This window comes from Cervus elaphus, chromosome 18, assembly GCF_910594005.1.
Source record: "Cervus elaphus chromosome 18, mCerEla1.1, whole genome shotgun sequence".
Taxonomy (NCBI): domain Eukaryota; kingdom Metazoa; phylum Chordata; class Mammalia; order Artiodactyla; family Cervidae; genus Cervus; species Cervus elaphus.
In genome coordinates, this window is record NC_057832.1 from 36,434,995 (window position 1) to 36,453,700 (window position 18,706).

The 18,706-nt window shown below is 36.7% G+C and overlaps 1 protein-coding gene across 7 annotated transcripts in view; it reads left to right on the top strand.

The window, feature by feature from the left end:
* The window catches only part of HDAC9 (histone deacetylase 9), a 986,419-nt gene that overhangs the window by 424,411 nt on the left and 543,302 nt on the right, over positions 1-18,706 (top strand). The window lies entirely within an intron of this gene.

The window sequence follows — 18,706 nt, forward strand, 5'->3', positions numbered from 1 at the left end:
CTTTCCTTTTATGTTACATTATTTAATTTGTGAGTCAACTTTTATTCCTGGTGCCATAGTTATTTCTCATTGTTGATAGAATTACAATAAGAAAATCTTGCAAGGAACACACTTAGTTTAAATTAAGCAAAAAAAGAAAAGAGGAAGGTAAGTTTAGACAGGATTCAATTTAGAATTTTACCCAGAATATTTAGTTGCCTTAGAAAATGCATAGTTTTGCCATTTTGAAAGGAAATTTCTTCGAAAAATCTAGCCTTCATTAAATGAAATGTTTGTAACAAATATAAACTTTTGCTTTCAGTGTTTAAAAGTTCTTATTACTCAGCATTCTTAGCAATACTTGGTATTCTTAGATTCATTTTTTTACTTGTCTGCCAGATTTATGATTCTATCACATTGTGGATTAATTTATTATTTGATTATTAGTAATCTTGAATGCATTTTATATGTAGATTGGGCATCAGAGTTTCCTTTTCAGTGAATGCATCTTTATATATTTTGCCTACTTTATTATTGGGTTGTGTGTTTTGCCTACTTTATTATTGGTTGTGTGTTGTAAGTGTTATCATTATATTTTGAATACTAATCACTGATTGCTTAAATGCACTGTAAATGCTTTCTCCCAATTTTTTTTCTTTTTTAATAGTGTGCAAAACAATTATATTGTTGTGTCATATTTATCAATCTTTTGTGATTTGTGTTTTTCTGATTCTTTTTCAACAAGTGTATTCCTAATCTGAGGATGTGAGCCTACTCTTTCATATTTTGTCTTCTAAACCTTTTAAAGTTTGTTCTTTGTGCATAGATTTTTGATCTTCTTGGAGTTGATTTTGTGAGCGTGTATGAGTGTGTGTGTAGTTTAATGTAGGGTTCTAATTTCGAGGGATCTGATAGTTTTAACATAGAGAACAAGTTATCTCGGCACCATTTATTGAGACTCTTCGCTTATCTATGGTACTAGCACTGACACATGTAAAGTTATCATATATGTGCAGGCCTAATCTTTGTTGGTTTGTTCTTTTCTCTTAGCTATTTGTTTGTATTTGAAGCAATAATATGGTCTTGTTTATCATAACTTAACAGATAAGTCTTGAACGGTGATAAGGCACATGTTCTTATTTTGATCTCCTTCAAAATTTTCGTAACTCTCCTTGGAGCTTCACTATTTCATGTGAATTTTAGAACTAGGTTGTTGAGTTAAGAATTATATTAGTATTAAATATTATTTTTTTCTATTCTTTGACATACTCTATCTCAATTTTTTTATTTCTTGTCTTTCATCCACAACTTTTAAATTAAGGGCATTTTATTTAATTTAACCATCAATAAGGAGCACTTATTAACATTATATTAATATTTTACTGTTATACAATATGCTAATGGTTCATTATATAGCATAATTCTTGAGTTGGGTGAGTAGGCCTGTATATGTGCCAACACTCCGTTATACTGAGTTACAAGGCTTAGAGAAGTTTTAAATCTTCTGGTTATAAGTCTCCATTATATTTATAAAGATATTTCTTATCCTATGTTTTATGAGTTTATCTCTTGACTTTTTAAAATTGGAAATTATCTGTTTCCAGCAGCACCCCTTTCCTCTTTGTTTTTTTTCCTTTTGATCTTTCCAACCAACTTGTTAGCATTTTGCCTTAAATTGATTATTTTTTTACATATATACATTCTCCTCCAAAGTAAATTGATTTTAGTAAGCTTTAGGACATAATTATTAATCAGTTACTATTTATTGATTATTACGTACCGGTGTTTGTGTTGTCCATTTCATATGTCATCACAGCAACACTCCTACTAGGGATATATGGTAATAGCCAATATGTAGATAAAACTGGGGACAATTTGCCCCAGGTCACAGTCAGAATGCCCTGTAATCAGGACTGAAGCTGTGTCTTTGCTTTTCTCCCTATGCCATCCTGTCTCTAATACATAACAAGGTGTTGAAGTTAAATCAGAGACCGTTGTGATGAAATATCTCTGACGCCAGACAACCTGCTCCTGAGGAGAGATCAGTACCTTCCCCTGTCCTGCGACCATGAAGTTCCTGTTTGGCAGATAGTTTGTGGGAAGGGTGGTGAGTAGGAAAGAGAGCGGTACCTTCGGGCTGGAGCTGTAGGGGTCTTTCACGGGTGGTTGCCGCGGGCTGGGGACAGCACCCTGTCGGAGGAGCGGACTGAGGGGCAGGAAGTAGAGGGAGGTGTCAAGATGCTCAGTCCGTTCTGCTGCAACTCATACTCCTGTAACAAAAATGAAGTCAAATGTGACTCGTAAATAGGGGATAATTAGAATATAAAGTGGATGTTGGTTCATATGTGATTCTTTTCTAGGCCTGGGGAACTAGAAGAATAGAAATATAATAATAACTTTCACTATGAAAAGGAGAGGAAAAAGCTATTGATTGGGCTGCTATGTTGCCTAAAGGAGCCATCAGGATTGTATTTGAGAAACTAAAAACTAGTGCTTGCATCCGTTGCATCCTTCACCATAGATGCACATGCCCAGTTTCGTTCAGCTGTCAGGTCCTGGTGGGACTCCCTTCCCCAGGCCTCCCTGCCTTGTACTGTGCTGCCCTCAGCGCTGGCTCAGCTCCCACCACCCTCCACGCACATCCTGTCTATTGTCCACACTGTGGCAGGTTCTGACCAAGCCAAGCTGTGGGTTTTGTTTTTTAAAGGGGTGGGGTGGGAGGTGCCTATTTAACAGAATATGAATTTTCTCTGGAATGTGAATTATGTTATAGCTGATGCGTGCATTGTTATGGGTCTACTGTTTCCATCATGGTGTTAAAAAATTATGAATATAAGGCTTGGTTTACTTGGATATTGTTGTTTAGTCTTTCCCATCATAAGGGTCTTTTCCAATGAGTCAGCTCTTCGAATCAGGTAGCCAAAGCATTGGAGTTTCAGCTTCAGCATCAGTCCTTCAAATGAATATTCAGGGTTGATATCCTTGCAGTCCAAGGGACTCTTAAGATATTACTCTTGGGTTAATCAAATGCATTGTTGTTGTTACTTGCTGATTCTTGTCTGATTCTTCGTGGCCCCATGGAGCCTGCCAGGCTCCTCTGTCCATGGGATTTGCTAGGCAAGAATATGAGAGTGGGTTATCATTTCCTTCTCCAAATCAAATGCATAACCAAACATGGCTGTAAACTACTAAACTCTATGAACAGCTTTATGAGGTTTGTACTTGGTTCTATTTACTTTGAGTATCAGAGTTGTTGTCTCAAGTAATCAGGTTTTACTCCAAGCATCCATTACAAAATGTAGAAAATCTCTTTAATTCAGGGCTTTAGAAAGATCATAAAATTCCTGAATGTGAGTTGATAAATTGCACAGCAATTTACTTTACTGCACAGAGTAAGCAAAATCGTATAGGACAAATGATGATTCCTGAAAGGAATCTTCAGTTCCTATGTCACCTGTACCCTGTAGTGCCAGATTGAGGCTAGATTTCTTGCTTTGCATAGTCTGAAGGCTGGAGTTTCTCATCTGGGTGGGCCACATTATGACATGATGATTTTTGTCTGGTTGTTGCTCCCCTACGTCAAGACTTTTGCTATTATTTGCAGAAAATTATTATTCTCTGTGTCTGTAATTGCTTGTGGCTCACTGTAAGTACCAACTCTCCACCACTAGTTTTCTAAAAGGGTTTTGTTTTCCTCCAATATGTTCATCAAATGCCTGATTGCGTGTTGGGTATTCCTGAGGCATGATCACACAGCCAGGAGCCTGTCTAGTTCTGATTGCACTCTGCATTTTCTCTGTAAAGTTGGAGCAGCAGAAAAGATCAGATTCTCTTATTTCTGACAAGAAGACAAAGGGTCTGAACTGAAAACAGAGGCAGAACCATGGCCCCTGATCTTCTGTAACAAATGTCAGTATGCCCAATCACACTGTTAAAGGGCCTTCCTGTCTGACACTTTTCAGGGGTATATTTTTAACTATGGCCCCTCTGCATGGGTATTGCTTGTATTTTTATCTTGATCTTAGTTATCTTCCAGCACTAAATATTTAAGATGTTGCTCTACTATTCAAATTTTGAAAGTTAATGTGATGAGATAAAAATATTATTAGGGGATTAAAAATATGAATTATGAAGGAATACATTTCCTTCATAATTATGAAGGGATTCTTTTCCTTCATAATTATGAAGGGATTCTCTTCCTTCATAGTCATGAAGGGATACTATGAAGGAATAGTATCCCTTCATAATTCATATTGAACCCTTATTTGTTTATTTTATCTTATTTTTTCTGGGGCTATATGACACATTTGTTAGGGCATGGTTTGAGGATTCAGGGGACATGATTTCTATTCCTAGACCACAAGATCAAAGCAATCCAGAGGGAACACTGACACCTAAGTCGGCTTGGTTCTATAGCTCATGCACTTTCCCTGTGCTCACTTGTGGCCCCTCTCACTTCGCTTGAACACCTAAGGGCCTTCTTCCCAGAAGCCATTGAAAGAATGACTATTTGTCAAAGGGAAAAATATTTGTTGTATAAATATAGGAAACTCTTAAAATTAAAAACAGAACAGAGCCTAATATATTTTCCAAGTATCGATCAGAACTGTTACTTTTGTTGCTGCTGCAGTTTTCCAGGTAAGAAAATTATCCAAAGAAAAAGACACTGAATTACCTGTTTGATATATGCTACAAAGAAAGAAGGGGGAAAGTGTATGGATGCTAATGGGTAAGAAATAGGTGCTTAGGTTTGAAGCAAGAAAAAAAATTGACTTCTGATTTCTGTGTGGAAAAACAAAGGCATCAAAAGGATGGTGTGTGAATGAATGTCTCAGAGAGCAGGCCATGGTTCCTAAAGTGAGAGACAGAGATCATTTCATGTAACTAGAAAGGAAATTTTAAGGAGCATTGATACAATCACTCTTGGGATACAGGGGTTTTGAAGAACCTAATGAAAAATGAGGCAAGTTTAAAAAAACAAACAAACAGGAAAATGAATGTTAAAAGGAGATCTATTTGATAGTGTGTTCTGATTTATGAAACGTGTCAGTCAACATCATCATTGTCATGTTTGTAGGAAGATCCTGGGAAGCATGTACTTAGAGGGAAGTGTGGCCACATTATCTAATGTGTCATTCAACTTACCCCCATGTTAAGAAGCTTCATCCTGGAAAACAAGAGTTACTTCTGGATGTACATAGTGGCTTCTGGGAGATTTTATTTTTCTGGAAATAAAATTTAAAATTTTTACAAGTCAAGTACTTTGGCTTTTCCATCAGATATTCTGAGGTTGACACTACATTACTAATCCTGTTAAAAATTCAATGTTAATAGATTTTATTATTAGAAAGGATGCTATCATGGCTCCTATACATTAAACTCAAGGTCACAGATTCAAATTTTTGAATATCATCTTTAATCTTGCTCTAGTTGATTTGATCATATACATTTGGATGTCTGAAAGCCAATATACTCTTCTATTTATTGATTCTACTAGTTAAACATTTCTGAGATGTATGATAAAACATGATTCAGTTAAGATAACAAAAAGACTACTTGAGATTTATCGTAGACTGGATGTTAAAATATGTGATGACAGCCGTTGCCCCATAAGATACAAAGGTAGCCATGTTAGCATAGTTCCTGAGATTCGTGAGTTCATGAGTTCCTGATGAACTCAGAGTTCCTGAGAGTAATTGTGAGTTCTCATGCCTTGTACTGGCCTAAGTTTTCTTTTCTTTCTTTCTTTTTTAATGTAACGCTCTCTGTATGGTTGATCCTGTTTTGAGTAAAGTACATGTTTTAAGTGAAATGCCTGAGGTTCTTAAATGATATTTCCTACTAAAGTTTTCTCCTAGCTTATAAAGGGAAACACTAAATTATGTTTGAGAATTCTCTACCATTTAGTCCTCAGAACACTAATTGTTCTTAGACTTCTGTTTATTTTCACCATAGGAAGACTTGCCTCTACCTTGGGAAGAGTAGGAACCTTAATAGACTTGGGTTCTATCAAGATAATACTTTTTTATTAATAATTCAAATAATAAAAAAGTCATAAATTTCAATCCAAGTAAGGTGTTGACTTTAAAATATGTGAATTTGGCTTCCAAATGGTCCCTTCTGCTTACCGGAAGTATTATTGAAAGTTTCCTTCAGAAAAATGCCAAAATAAAAAGACAGCAGTCCTCATTTCATTATAAAAAACAGGTTGCTATAGCTTCAAGTTAAATCACTAATATTAGCTTATTGATTTTTAAATAGACACTTACAGCCATCTGGAATGAAAACATTAGCTGGTGGGAGGTAGGGGAATGCATTGTGGTTTGAAGATATTCCTAGGTTTTTATTAAATGACAAAAAAAAAAAAGGAGCTCTGTGTACCCATTGAAGTTTTTGTGTTTCATGTGAGTGTCATTATTAATCTCTCTTCCTTATATTAAAATATCTAACTTGTTCTTACAAAGTAAACATAGAAAATAGCCTGGAATATACCACCCTCTTGTTCATTATTTCCATTTCTTATTTTGCAGTTATCAGTGAGTTTTCTAATACACATGGTTTATCTATCAGTCTGAAGAGTTACATATTTATGTGAAAAAAATTCACTCTAATTTTTATCTAGTTTATATAGCACTCAATTTTTCTCCTTTATGAACCAGCAGAAACTAATAATCTTTATATTCTTTTTCTCTAACTTTTTATTATGTATTGGAGTATAGCCAGTTAACAATTCTGTGGTAGTTTCAAGTGGACAGGAAAGGGACTCAGCCATACATATATATACATGTATCCACTCCTCCCAAACTTCCCTGCCATCCAGCCTGCCACATAACATTGAGCAGAGTTCCCTGTGCTATACAGTAGGTCCTTGATGGTTATCCATTTTAAATACAGCAGTGTGTACCTGTCCATCCCAACTCCCTAACTATCCCTACTATCCATCCTTTTCCCCCAGCAACCATAAGTTCATTCGCAAAGTCTGTGAGTTTACTTCTGTTTTGTAAATAAGTTCATTTGTATCATGTCTTTTTAGATTCCACATAAAAAGATGTCATATGATGTTTTTGTTTCTCTGTCTGACTTACTTCACTCAGGATGGCAGTCTTTTGGTCTATCCATGTTGCTGCAAATGGCATTATTTCACTTTTAATGGCTGAGTAATATTCCATTGTATATACGTGCCACATCTTCTTTATCCATTCCTCTGTTGATGGACATTTAACTTGTGTCTCTTTTTCTTGGCTCTTGAAAACAGTGCTGCAGTGAATATTGGGGTGAATGTATCCTTTCAGGTCATGTTTTCCTCAAGATGTATGCCAGGAGCGGGACTGCAGAGTCATATGGTGTCTCTGTATTTAGATTTTTAAGGAACCTCCATGCTGTTCTCCATAGTGGCTGGACGAGTTTACAGTCCCACCAACAATGTAGGAGGGTTCCCTTCTCTCCACATCCTGTCCAGCATTTATTGTCTTAATGATCTTTATATTCTGTTTTACAGTGTTACAGCTGATCTTGCGAAATAGGAATTATCTTAGTTCAGAATATAGAAGTCTAAGTAGGCCTTCAAATATATATTACTTGATTTATATATTAATAATGTGCTCTAATAATAATAATAAATACAGTATACTGGGTACCTATTATATTGTTGGCATAATTATATGAATTTTATATTCATATTTCTAAATATTAAGGCAACATTGCAAGGCCAATGTTAATATTCCCAGTTTTAAGTTGAGGGGAATTGAATATGCATAGTTTATCATCTAAAGAATTATATTAATATGATAAGAATTCATTGAAATGTTTTAATCTAGCTTATATATACATTAATTTACCTTTGACTCAAGAAGGTTAAGTAACTTATCCAAACTATACAGCTTATGAGTACCAAATAACTGACAGCTAAAAGTCAAGTCAAATTCTGTCTGAATTTAGAGCTTCTTCTCCATCCAACAAGTTAGATGATTTAGATGTTATGTAGTTGCCCTTTGTGTAAGAGTGATTCTGTGGTTCTCATGAATCAAATATAAATTATTATCTGAAGCCTGTTTCTAGTTCACATAATATGTTTTTCTCTTTTCTTTAGAAAACAAGTAAACATAAAGTCCCCTCCTTCCGGAGATTTTGACCATGTAGGATCTCTTTAAAACTGAAAAGGAACTCTTTGAGTCAATGAGAATGTAAAGTGGCGCTTACTTTGACTCGAGCCTTGATGTTTTAGAAGAGTCCTTTCACTATATCTGTGCAGTTATTGCAACAGGGGCCAGGCTGGCCCTCAGAGCCAAGGAGAACCTTAAGAGTGCAGGCAAAATTGCTGGAAATTTCCCGAATTTCATTCTGCATATATCCATTTAAGCAATACACATAGAGTGCTTATCATTTGGCTCTGCAGCGGCTTGGGCACAAAGATGAATGACATCTCTGTTCTTGACTTGCTGAGGCCTAGTGTGGGGAATAGATGTGTAGACAGTGTTAAAATATCCAATGATTTATGATATGGTAGAAGGAAGGACAAAATTCAGTTCAGTTCAGCCGCTCAGTCATGTCTGACTCTGTGACCCCATGGACTGCAGCATGCCAAGCCTCCCTGTCCATCACCAACTCCTGGAGTTTACTCAGACTCATGTCCATTGAGTCGGTGATGCCATCCAGCCATCTCATCCTCTGTCATTCCCTTCTCCTCCTGCCCTCAATCTTGCCCAGCATCAGGATCTTTTCCAATGAGTCAGTTCTTCCCATCAGGTGGCCGAAGTATTGGAGCTTCAGCTTCAACATCAGTCCTTCCAATGAAGATTTCCTTTAGAATTGACTGGTTTGTTCTCCTTGCATTCCAAGGGATTCTCAAGAGTCTTCTCCAACACCACAGTTCAAAAGCATCAGTTCTTCAGTGCTCAGCTTTCTTTATGGTCCAACTCACATCCATACATGACTACTGGAAAAACCATAGCTTTGACTAGACGAACCTTTGTAGGCCAAGTAATGTCTCTGCTTTTTAATATGCTGTCTAGGTTGGTCATAGCTTTTCTTCCAAGGAACTAGTGTCTTTTCATTTCATGGCTTCAGTCACCATCTGCAGTGATTTTGGAGCCCCCCAAAATAAAGTCTGTCACTGTTTCCATTGTTTCCCCATCTATTTGCCATGAAGTGATGGGACCAGATGCCATGATCTTAGTTTTTTGAATGTTGAGTTTTAAACCAGTGTTTTCACTCTCTTCTTTCACTTTCATCAAGAGGCTCTTCAGTTCCTCTTCACTTTCTGCTATAAGGGTGGTGTCATCTGCACATCTGAGGTTATTGATATTTCTCCTGGTAATCTTATTCCAGCTTTTGCTTCATCCAGCCTGGCATTTCGTATGATGTACTCTGCATATAAGTTAAATAAGCAGGGTGACAATATACAGCCTTGAAGTACTTCTTCCCCAATTTGCAACCAGTCTATTGTTCCATGTCCAGTTCTAACTGTTGCTTCTTGATCTGCATACAGATTTCTCAGAAGGCAGGTAAGGTGGTCTGGTATTCCCATCTCTTTCAGAATTTTCCACAGTTTGTTGTGATCCACACAGTCAAAGACTTTGGCGTAGTCAATAAAGCAGAGGTTGATGTTTTTTTGGAATAGCCTTGCTTTTTCAGTGATCCAACAGATGTTGGCAATTTGATCTCTGATTCCTCTGCCTTTTCTAAATCCAGCGTGAACATCTGAAATTTCTAGGTTCACCTGCTATTGAAGCCTCACTTCGAGAATTTTGAGCATTACTTTGCTAGTGTGTGAGATGAGTGCAATTGTGCAGTAGTTTGAGCATTCTTTGGCATTGCCTTTCTTTGGGACTGGAATGAAAACTGACCTTTTCCAGTCCTGTGGCCACTGCTGAGTTTTACAAATTTGCTGGTATATTGAGTGCAGCACTTTAACAGCATCATCTTTTAGAAATAACTCACCTCCACCAGCTTTGTTTGTAATTAGGTCCTTTCATTCACAGGAGTTCAGGTCAGGGAAGGCTTTTCTGGGGAGATAAGCTTTGGGCAGAGTTCTGAAGGGTGAAATGGATATACTACGTTTTTGCTCTTGATAAATGGTGAACCAGCAAGAGCCACTATCTCCCTTCCATGAACTTACTAAATATGTGACTTTTTTATGAGGTGAGTGGGAAAAAATCCAGAAATATGCTGTCTGTAAAAGCCATACTTAAAAGGAAACAAAGGGTAATACTAAAGAGATAGGTCACTGTCTATCAGAGTAGTTGAGAAAATCAATAAAGGAATCAGGAAGAATAAGACAATTAGAACAGATTTATCACTGGTACTGAAAGTGAATTTGTAATTTAAAAAAACTCCAAACAGACAAAACCCTAGGATTGGACAGCTTCACAGGTGAATTCTAACAAACATATGAAGACGATCTAATATTGTTCCTTCTCAAACTATTTCAAAAAATTGAAGAAGACAAAACATTCCCAATTTAATTCTATAAGACCACTAGAATCTGATATCAAAACCAAAGACACTTCTAAACATAATTATAGGAAAATACATTTGATGAATATAGATGCAAAAATCCTCAACAAATATTATCAAACTGAATCTAACAATACATAAAAACAGTCCTATACCTTTTATCAAAGTACAGGATGATCAAATTGGATTTATCTCAAGAGACACAAGGATGGTTTAATATTCGCAAACCAATCAGTGTGATACACCATCTTAACAAAAGGAAGGACATAAATCACATGATCATTTCAATACACACAGAAAAAGCATTTGACAAAATTCAGCATGCATTAATGATAAAAATTTTCATTCTATAAAAAATTGCTATAGAAGGAACATACCTCAACATAATAAAGGATATTATGGAAAACCCACAGATAGCATCATACTCTACAGTGAAAAATTGAAAACTTTTACTCTAAAATTAGGAACAAGACAGGGATTCCCCCCTTTACTACTTCAACTTAAGTGCAGTATTGGAACTCCCAGACAATCAGACAAGAAAAGAAAGCCATCCAAATTGGAAGGGAAGAAGTAAAACAGTCACTATTTGTGGGTGACATGATACTTTCCATAGAAAACCCTAAAAGTCTCCACAAAAGAATAATAGCTAAATAAGAAATAATAGCAAAACTAAACAAAGATAGTGACATCTGGTCCCATCACTTCATGGCAGATGGAAAAACAGTGGAAACAGTGACAGACTTTATTTTCTTGGGCTCCAAAATCACTGCAGATGGTGACTGCAGCCATGAAATTAAAAGGCGCTTGCTCCTCGGAAGAAAAGCTATGACAAGCTTAGACAGAGTATTAAAAAGCAGAGACATTACTTTGCCAACAAAGGTCCATCTAGTCAAAGCTATTTGATTTTTCCAGTAGTCATGTATGGATGTGAGAGTTGGACCATAAAGAAGGCTGAGCACCGAAATATTTATGCTTTCGAACTCTGGTGCTGGAGAAGACTCTTGAGAGTCCCTTGGACTGCAAGGAGATCAAACAAATCCTAAAGGAAATCAATTCTGAATATTCATTGGAAGGACTGATGCTGAAGCTGAAGCTCCAATACTTTGGCCACCTGATGGGAAGAACTGACTCACTGGAAAAGACCCTGATGCTGGGAAAGATTGAAGGCAGGAAGAGAAGGGGACAACAGAGGATGAGATGGTTGGATGGCATCACCGACTCAATGTACATGAGTTTGAGCAAGCTCCAGAGATGGTGATGGACTGGGAAACCTGGTGTGCTGCAGTCCGTGGAGTCACAAAGAGTTGGACACGACTGAGCAACTAAGCACATAGCTCCCAACTATAGTATCTATCCAGATCATAACTATGACTATTAATTTTTGGCAATCAGAATCACTCTATTTCCGAGATGATAAATATTAAAGGTACTGTTACACAAGGATGAAACTCACTTTGTAATATAATAAAAAATTAAAAATTTGAAGTGTACCAAATTGCAAAGTTTAGAATACTGATTTTATTTAACTGGAATTCTCCCCAAATTTTTATTTTCATAGCCCTATAGCCAAAAATAGCGTTTTTGTCTTGCAACTAAGATTTCTGCTTAAAGTTTCTAGTGTTATAAATACCTTGTATATACATAGTTTGGTAAACATAGTATAGGTTAGCCAAGGATATACAATTTGAAATACAAAATCAGTATTAAATGGTCTTCTTTAGTCTATTATCACGTTCATTTTCATTTTGAAAAACTGTACTATAATAATAATGCTTTATTTGAAATTAGACCCAAAATAGATAATTTATTTATATCTTTAGCCATCTAATCATTGCTTTGAAAAGGATGATCTTAACTACTAGTTCTCAAACTTCATTGTGCATCAGAATCACTGGAAGGGCTTTTATAATTCAGATCCCCCCCAGAGATTTTCATTTAACAGTTCTGACCCAATAAACTGTATTTCTAAACAAGTAACTGGATGATCCTGATGCTCTATAATCCGCTAAAAATAGAATAAATCATGGATCAATCCATCCAGTTTGAAGGGAAGAGTTAGAAAAGAAATGATTTCAGTCAAAGCAAAGCCAACAATTCTAGGGTTTTTATGGGAGTTTTGTTTTCATTTGGAACAGTCTCCCTGGAATTTGATTGCTCATGTGTTTATGCAGACCCTTTCCCTCCAGGGAATTTTCCCTTATCTGAAGATCTTCTGGTAATCAGTTAGGTTGTTATAGTATAGAGGAATGACCTGTAAATCGATTATCCATCATTAGTAAGAGGGCTTCCTGGTGGCTCAGTGTAAAGGAGCTGCCTGCCAGTGCAAAAGACAGGCGTTCAGGCGTTCGATCCCTGGGTCAGGAAGATCTCCTGGAACAGGAAATGGCAACCACTGCCGTATTCTTGCCTGGGAAATCCCACGGACAGAGGAGGCTGGCAGGCTACAGTCCATAGCGTTGCAAAAGAGTCAGACATGACTTAGCGACTAAACAACAGCAACAAATTTAATAAGCATTTTTCCAAGAGACAGACATTTCAGAAAAATAAGCTACTTAGTTCAAAATAAAAATGAGTACATTGCACTCTCCCTCTCCTTGCTGCTCCTCTGGGGTCCAGGAATCAAGTCAGTTGCCTGCAGGTAAGTGTGTGTATCTTCATCGCTGTGACAATACTTTGAGAAGTGTGAGGTTGGGAGAAGCATTAACATGAGTGAGAAAGAGTACATGGAGGAGTAAAAGCTCTGGGTGAGTAATTGTAGCTTCTTATAAAGCACTATTGAGTATTTTAGGCAAATGAGTTTTAAATCCTACTGCATCTAGATTCTAGAACCATGGGATTTGGTTGTACATAAGAAGTCTGTGCTTGATTATAGATGAACAGAGGATGTATTATGGTGGAAGAATAGATCAGGTTATAGCACCTTCTTTGCTTTTTTTCCAGTGGAGTTTTCTGTAATCATTTTATTTGTGGATATATTTTGATGCCATATAGATTTTTTAAGCTATAATTTAAAATTTTAAATAAAATTGAATTTAAATGTTTGATTAAATTTTTTTTCATCTTCCTATATATCCTTTAAAAGAATTGGAATTGTCATAATTACTTTTGAATGACAGTTTACATTAGGATTCAATGCCTATTTTAATATTTTGCCCTATTCTTTTTTACATATTAAGTAAATGTAATATTTAGATCAGTTTCCAAAATGTTTATTAAATTGAATTAAAATTTTAAAACTACCCATCTATTCTAGCCTTACATTTGTATTAACTTGTTATAGTTCTTATAATATGAAAGGTAGTATCTTTTTTTCCTGGTCAGTAAAATTGGTTTTGCAAACACCCAGAAGGAAACTTAGTCACATTTCTTTACCGACTTTATTGAGATGGTGTGAGAAGAATTACTTCGATATTCTTAATATTTAAGTTCTTAGACAATAGAGGTAATCAATATACTTGGTGGTGATTTTAATGATGCTGTTTTCCCCCCAGAAACAAGTGGCATCTATTTTATATAAGGGTCCTGTGTCTTTTTGCTCTAAACTAAGTTTTCACTATCAAGAGTTGACAGACAAGTCTGCTAATGACAAAACATGCTGGAAGAATGCATGGATGAAATACAAATAAACCTGAAATTATATAACTTGATCAGAGTGAAGAAGATCCATTATTTGGTGGATTGCCCTATCTGGGGACCTCTGAGAATGGATAATTACTTTTTTGAGTTTCACTTTATTTTATTTTGTATGATTATAAAAGCTTGGTGAATATTTTTGTAAATTGTAGTTTGAGGGAATAATGTAAATGTAAAATGACAAGAGATTTATATTATGTCAATACAGGTGGTCCCCAATGTTAGTGGTTCAGTTACCGAACCAGGTTCATCCTGCTGACACACAGCAAGCCAAAACGCTGAACCCCTGGAGATTTTCAGCAGAGAGAGGACTTATTGGAAAGGCAGCCCAGTAAGAAGACCAAAGAACAAATCTCACAGACCAAGGGCTAGGGGTATTGATGGGATAAAGAAAAGCAGGGGCGTCTGAGGCATGGGGAGCTTGGGAAGCCTGCGGAAAGGTGATTGGAAAAAGGTGCAATACTTGTCTTTAGGTGCAGGTGCAACTAAGCTAAAGGCTCCTACACGTTCAAAAGGTCACTTGGTGAACACTCGGCATGCCCATTTGAAGAGGCTATGGTCCTATCCAGTCTTAACCAACTCAGCTCAAATTATATGCCACTGACTCCAGGCTTTTGGAAAACTTCTTAGGCAAACATCTTACTGTTTAGGCCATGTGCTCTTGGAGGACATGCAAATATTAAAACAACCTTGATTAGTCCAGGCAGGTGAAATAGATTTGACTAATCACTATGCATGGTTTCAGTTCCATTTACCAGTTTTCAACTGTACCATGGTGAGAAAAAGACAAGAATTTAGTAGAAACCATAGTTGATGTTTTGGTCTTTTCTGTGCTAGTGATAGGCCTTTTGATATTTTCTGAAGATGCTGGGCAGCAGCCATGAGCCACAGTTCCTAGTCAGCCACACTGTTCGCTGGGTAAATAACCAATATCTTAAAAACATTCAGTTTTCACTTTCAGCACAGTATTCAGTCAATTATACGAGATATTCAATACTCCATGTAAAATATGCTTTGTACTAGATGCTTTTGTCCAACTGTAGATTTCCCTAAGTGTTCTGAGCCTGTTTAAAGTAGGCTAGGATAAGTTATGATGTTTGGTGGGTTAAGTGTACATTAAACTCGTTTTGACTTAATGATATTTTTCATGCAGGGGTTTATTGGGAAGTAACCACAACTGTAGTCAGGGAAATTATGTACTAGGATTTTTTTTAAAGAGAAAGTACGTGTTTTTTAAAAATATATTTATTTATTTATTTGGCTGTACCTGGTCTTAGTTGTGGCATGTGGTATCTAGTTCCCTGACCAAGGGTTAAACCCAGGTCCTCTACATTGGGAGTGTGGAGTCTTAACCACTGGGCCTCCAGGGACGTCTCTGTACTAGAATTTTTGTCTTCTCTCTTATATGTTTATCACTAGTTTTATGTATTCGGTTTAAAATCACTCTGAGACAATTGAATGGTTCTATTTTTCATAAGTAGATAATACCAAAGTTTCTTCTGAATGTCTCAGATACTTATTTGCATTATAAGGGATGAAATGGTAGGCTTGAGAACATGAATGTTGGTCCTGCTAGGCTAGACTACCTGTTAGAAACTAAGCAAGTCTCTTTTGTCATAACTCCATTAGTGAATGCTTTTTGCATCCTTCATAGCCCTAAAAAGTTTCTTTACTTTCTTCATGTGTAAATTAGGCAGACCATTTGTACTAGATCAACTTTTTCTTTCCTTCCAGTTTTACTGAGATATAATTGACATACAGCACTATATGTTTAAGGTGTAGGGCATAATGTCTTGGCTTACATACAGCATTAATGATTACCACAAGTTTAGTGATTCATCTGATACATCATCTACTATAGATACAAGATAAAGTGAAAAGAAAAACATTTTTTTCTTGTGATAAGAACTCTTGGAATTTACTCTCTTCACAACTTTTTTTTATAATAGACAACAGTGTTAATTATATTAATCATATATTAACTAATTATGTATTATATAATATAATGATTATGTTGTACATTACATGTGTATTCTTTTATCTTATAACCAGAAGTTTGTACCTTTGACCACCTTCATCCAATTCCTTTCCCCTTACCCCTCTACTCTGGTAATCACAAATCTGATTTTTTTATGAGTTTGTCTTCAGAGTATGACTGACCTACAACACAGTGTTAGAATCCTGGTCCACAGCATAATGACTTGAGATACTTCCACACATTACAAAATGATAGTGATGATAAATACAGTTACCATCTGTCACCATACACCATATTTTTTTCCTTAATTTTTGTTTTAACACAAGAAGTCATTATTCAAAAGAAATCATTTCAAAGTAAGCAGATGAAAATTAGGCTGCTCTGGCTCAGGGAAGAACCTCTTCTGGAGAACACTATGAGTCAGCTCCCAGGTACCCTGGCATCCTGGGGGACAGAGAGTTTGGACATCATTATAGATGTCCTCCCAGGTCTAAAATGCTGTGATTGGTTACATAATCTCTAAGTTGCCGGAAACACAGAATTTCCATTTCTGGAGTTTTAAACACCAATTTCTTAATAGAGTGAAGGTTTACTTATAATAGCAGATGAAATTAAATAGTTTTTCCCATTGACAGGAGCATAAGGTTTTCTTGTTTTGCTTAAGTCAAATGTAATTTGGAATAGCTCTTTAAAAAAATCTTGTAATTTATCTGTTCAAATATAATTGTGCAATTTGTGTGTGCTAAGTCGCTTCAGCCGTGTCTGACTCTTTGCGACCCCATGAACTGTAGCTCACCAGGCTCCTCTGTCTATGGGATTCTCCAGGCAAGAATATTGGAATGGGTTGCCATGCTCTCCTCCAGGGGATCTTCATGACCCAGAGATCAAACCCAGGTCTCTTAAGTCTCCTGCACTAGCAGGTGGGTTCTTGACCACTGTCGCCACCTGGGAATTGTGCAATAAGTAGAAGTTAATATATGAAAGAAGGAAAATTTAGTGCCGTTTTTTAACAGTGCCTATTTAACCTGCCTATTGACTTAACATGCTTCCTCCTTTTCACCAAAATTCTGTCTCCTTGTTCTTTTTCTAATGCCTCACACTCTGGTTGACGAACATTCCTCCTTCATTTGATTGTCCTGAGACCCTTGAAACACTCTGCTGTTTCCCTTTCTTTCTGTGCTGCTACCAGTGCCTTAGGAATTTTATTTTTCTTGCCGATCTAGTTTAGAAAAAGGAGACTATCTCCCAGACCATTGGATTTTTCACTTTGGGATTTGCCCTTGGGAGTTGCTGGAAGCTAGCAAGCCAATTTATGATGTAGAATTTATTCCTCATGTAGAAAAGATGTTGTATGGATGCACCAGAAACTATAGAATTTTTAGTACTAAATTCTGTAGCTCATTTACTTTACAGGTGAGTTCCACAATATGTGTTGGTCTGGGAATGTATCAACTATTATAAATACTATTTCTATAGAAAAGTGAGGTCTGTATTTCAGGCAATCAGTGTAGAGATGAATGCTGAACATTCATCTGGGGACTGACTGTTTATATTTATTGAACCACAGGTGCTTACATGCAGTAGTGCTGCACCATCCATAAGGAAAGTACCTACACAGGAAAAGTACCAACACGTTCTTTTCCTTTTGCAGGTGAACTGAATTTCGCCTGAAAAGCTGAAATGGAGCATTTTTAGGTCTAAGTTGTATATAAATGTATGTGTGTGTGTGTGTGTGTGAATACACACACACACATATATATATATATATTCATATATACACACACTTTAAAAAATTTAGATATAATAGAAACTGAATAGGATATAATAGATAGGTAGTACTAAGATTGCATTAAGATTTGTGAAGCGGACAGTTGCCTTACATTAAATATCAAGTAAAAAAATCAAGCTAGTCCTTCATAAACATTTTTTTCTGTGCTTGTTTTCTGAAACTACCTCTACTAAATCTCCTGTCAGTCTTGAAACTAGAAGGCAGAAAAGCTTCTAGTGCTACAGCCAACTGCAGTGTAGCCAGAGAAACAGGCAACAAAAATAGAACACCAGGATTGCTGTGCGTGGGTGAGGCAGAAACCACATTATGAGCAAAAGCTTCCAGTATTATTTTAGAACCAATACAGAGCTCTGCACTTCTCTCCTCTCTCTTCCAAAAACACATACTACAAAAATAAAATGAAATGAAATGTATGTGCATTTGCCCTCTTAGAATTATGATTCTTGATTCTGCGCGCCCCCCCCCCCCCACCCCCTGCTTTCTTTGGAAGCAAATCGCCAGTATGGAAACAGTGTGTAAAGCAAGCTTGGAGGGAGGAAAGAGTTAATGGCTTTTAAGGCCCTGCAATAGAGAATTATGGTTTGAAAGATAGAGGCTGGACAGCTGGGTTTGCTGGGGTATTTTTAAATGCATTAATGCAGGCTCCAATCACTCGGCCATGCTTGACCTATTTTTGGCTCAGGCCGACCATTGTTCTATTTCTGTGCCTGTGGGCCATGCTGTTGTTGATTCATATGCAAATGGATTATCACTAGCTTTAGCCAAGTTGAGCTGAGAGAGACCAGAGAGGAGGAAGAGACACACACAGATAGCAGAAGGGCACCGGCCGAAGCCACTGGCAGGACTGACTGACGGTTCCTACAAGGAAACTC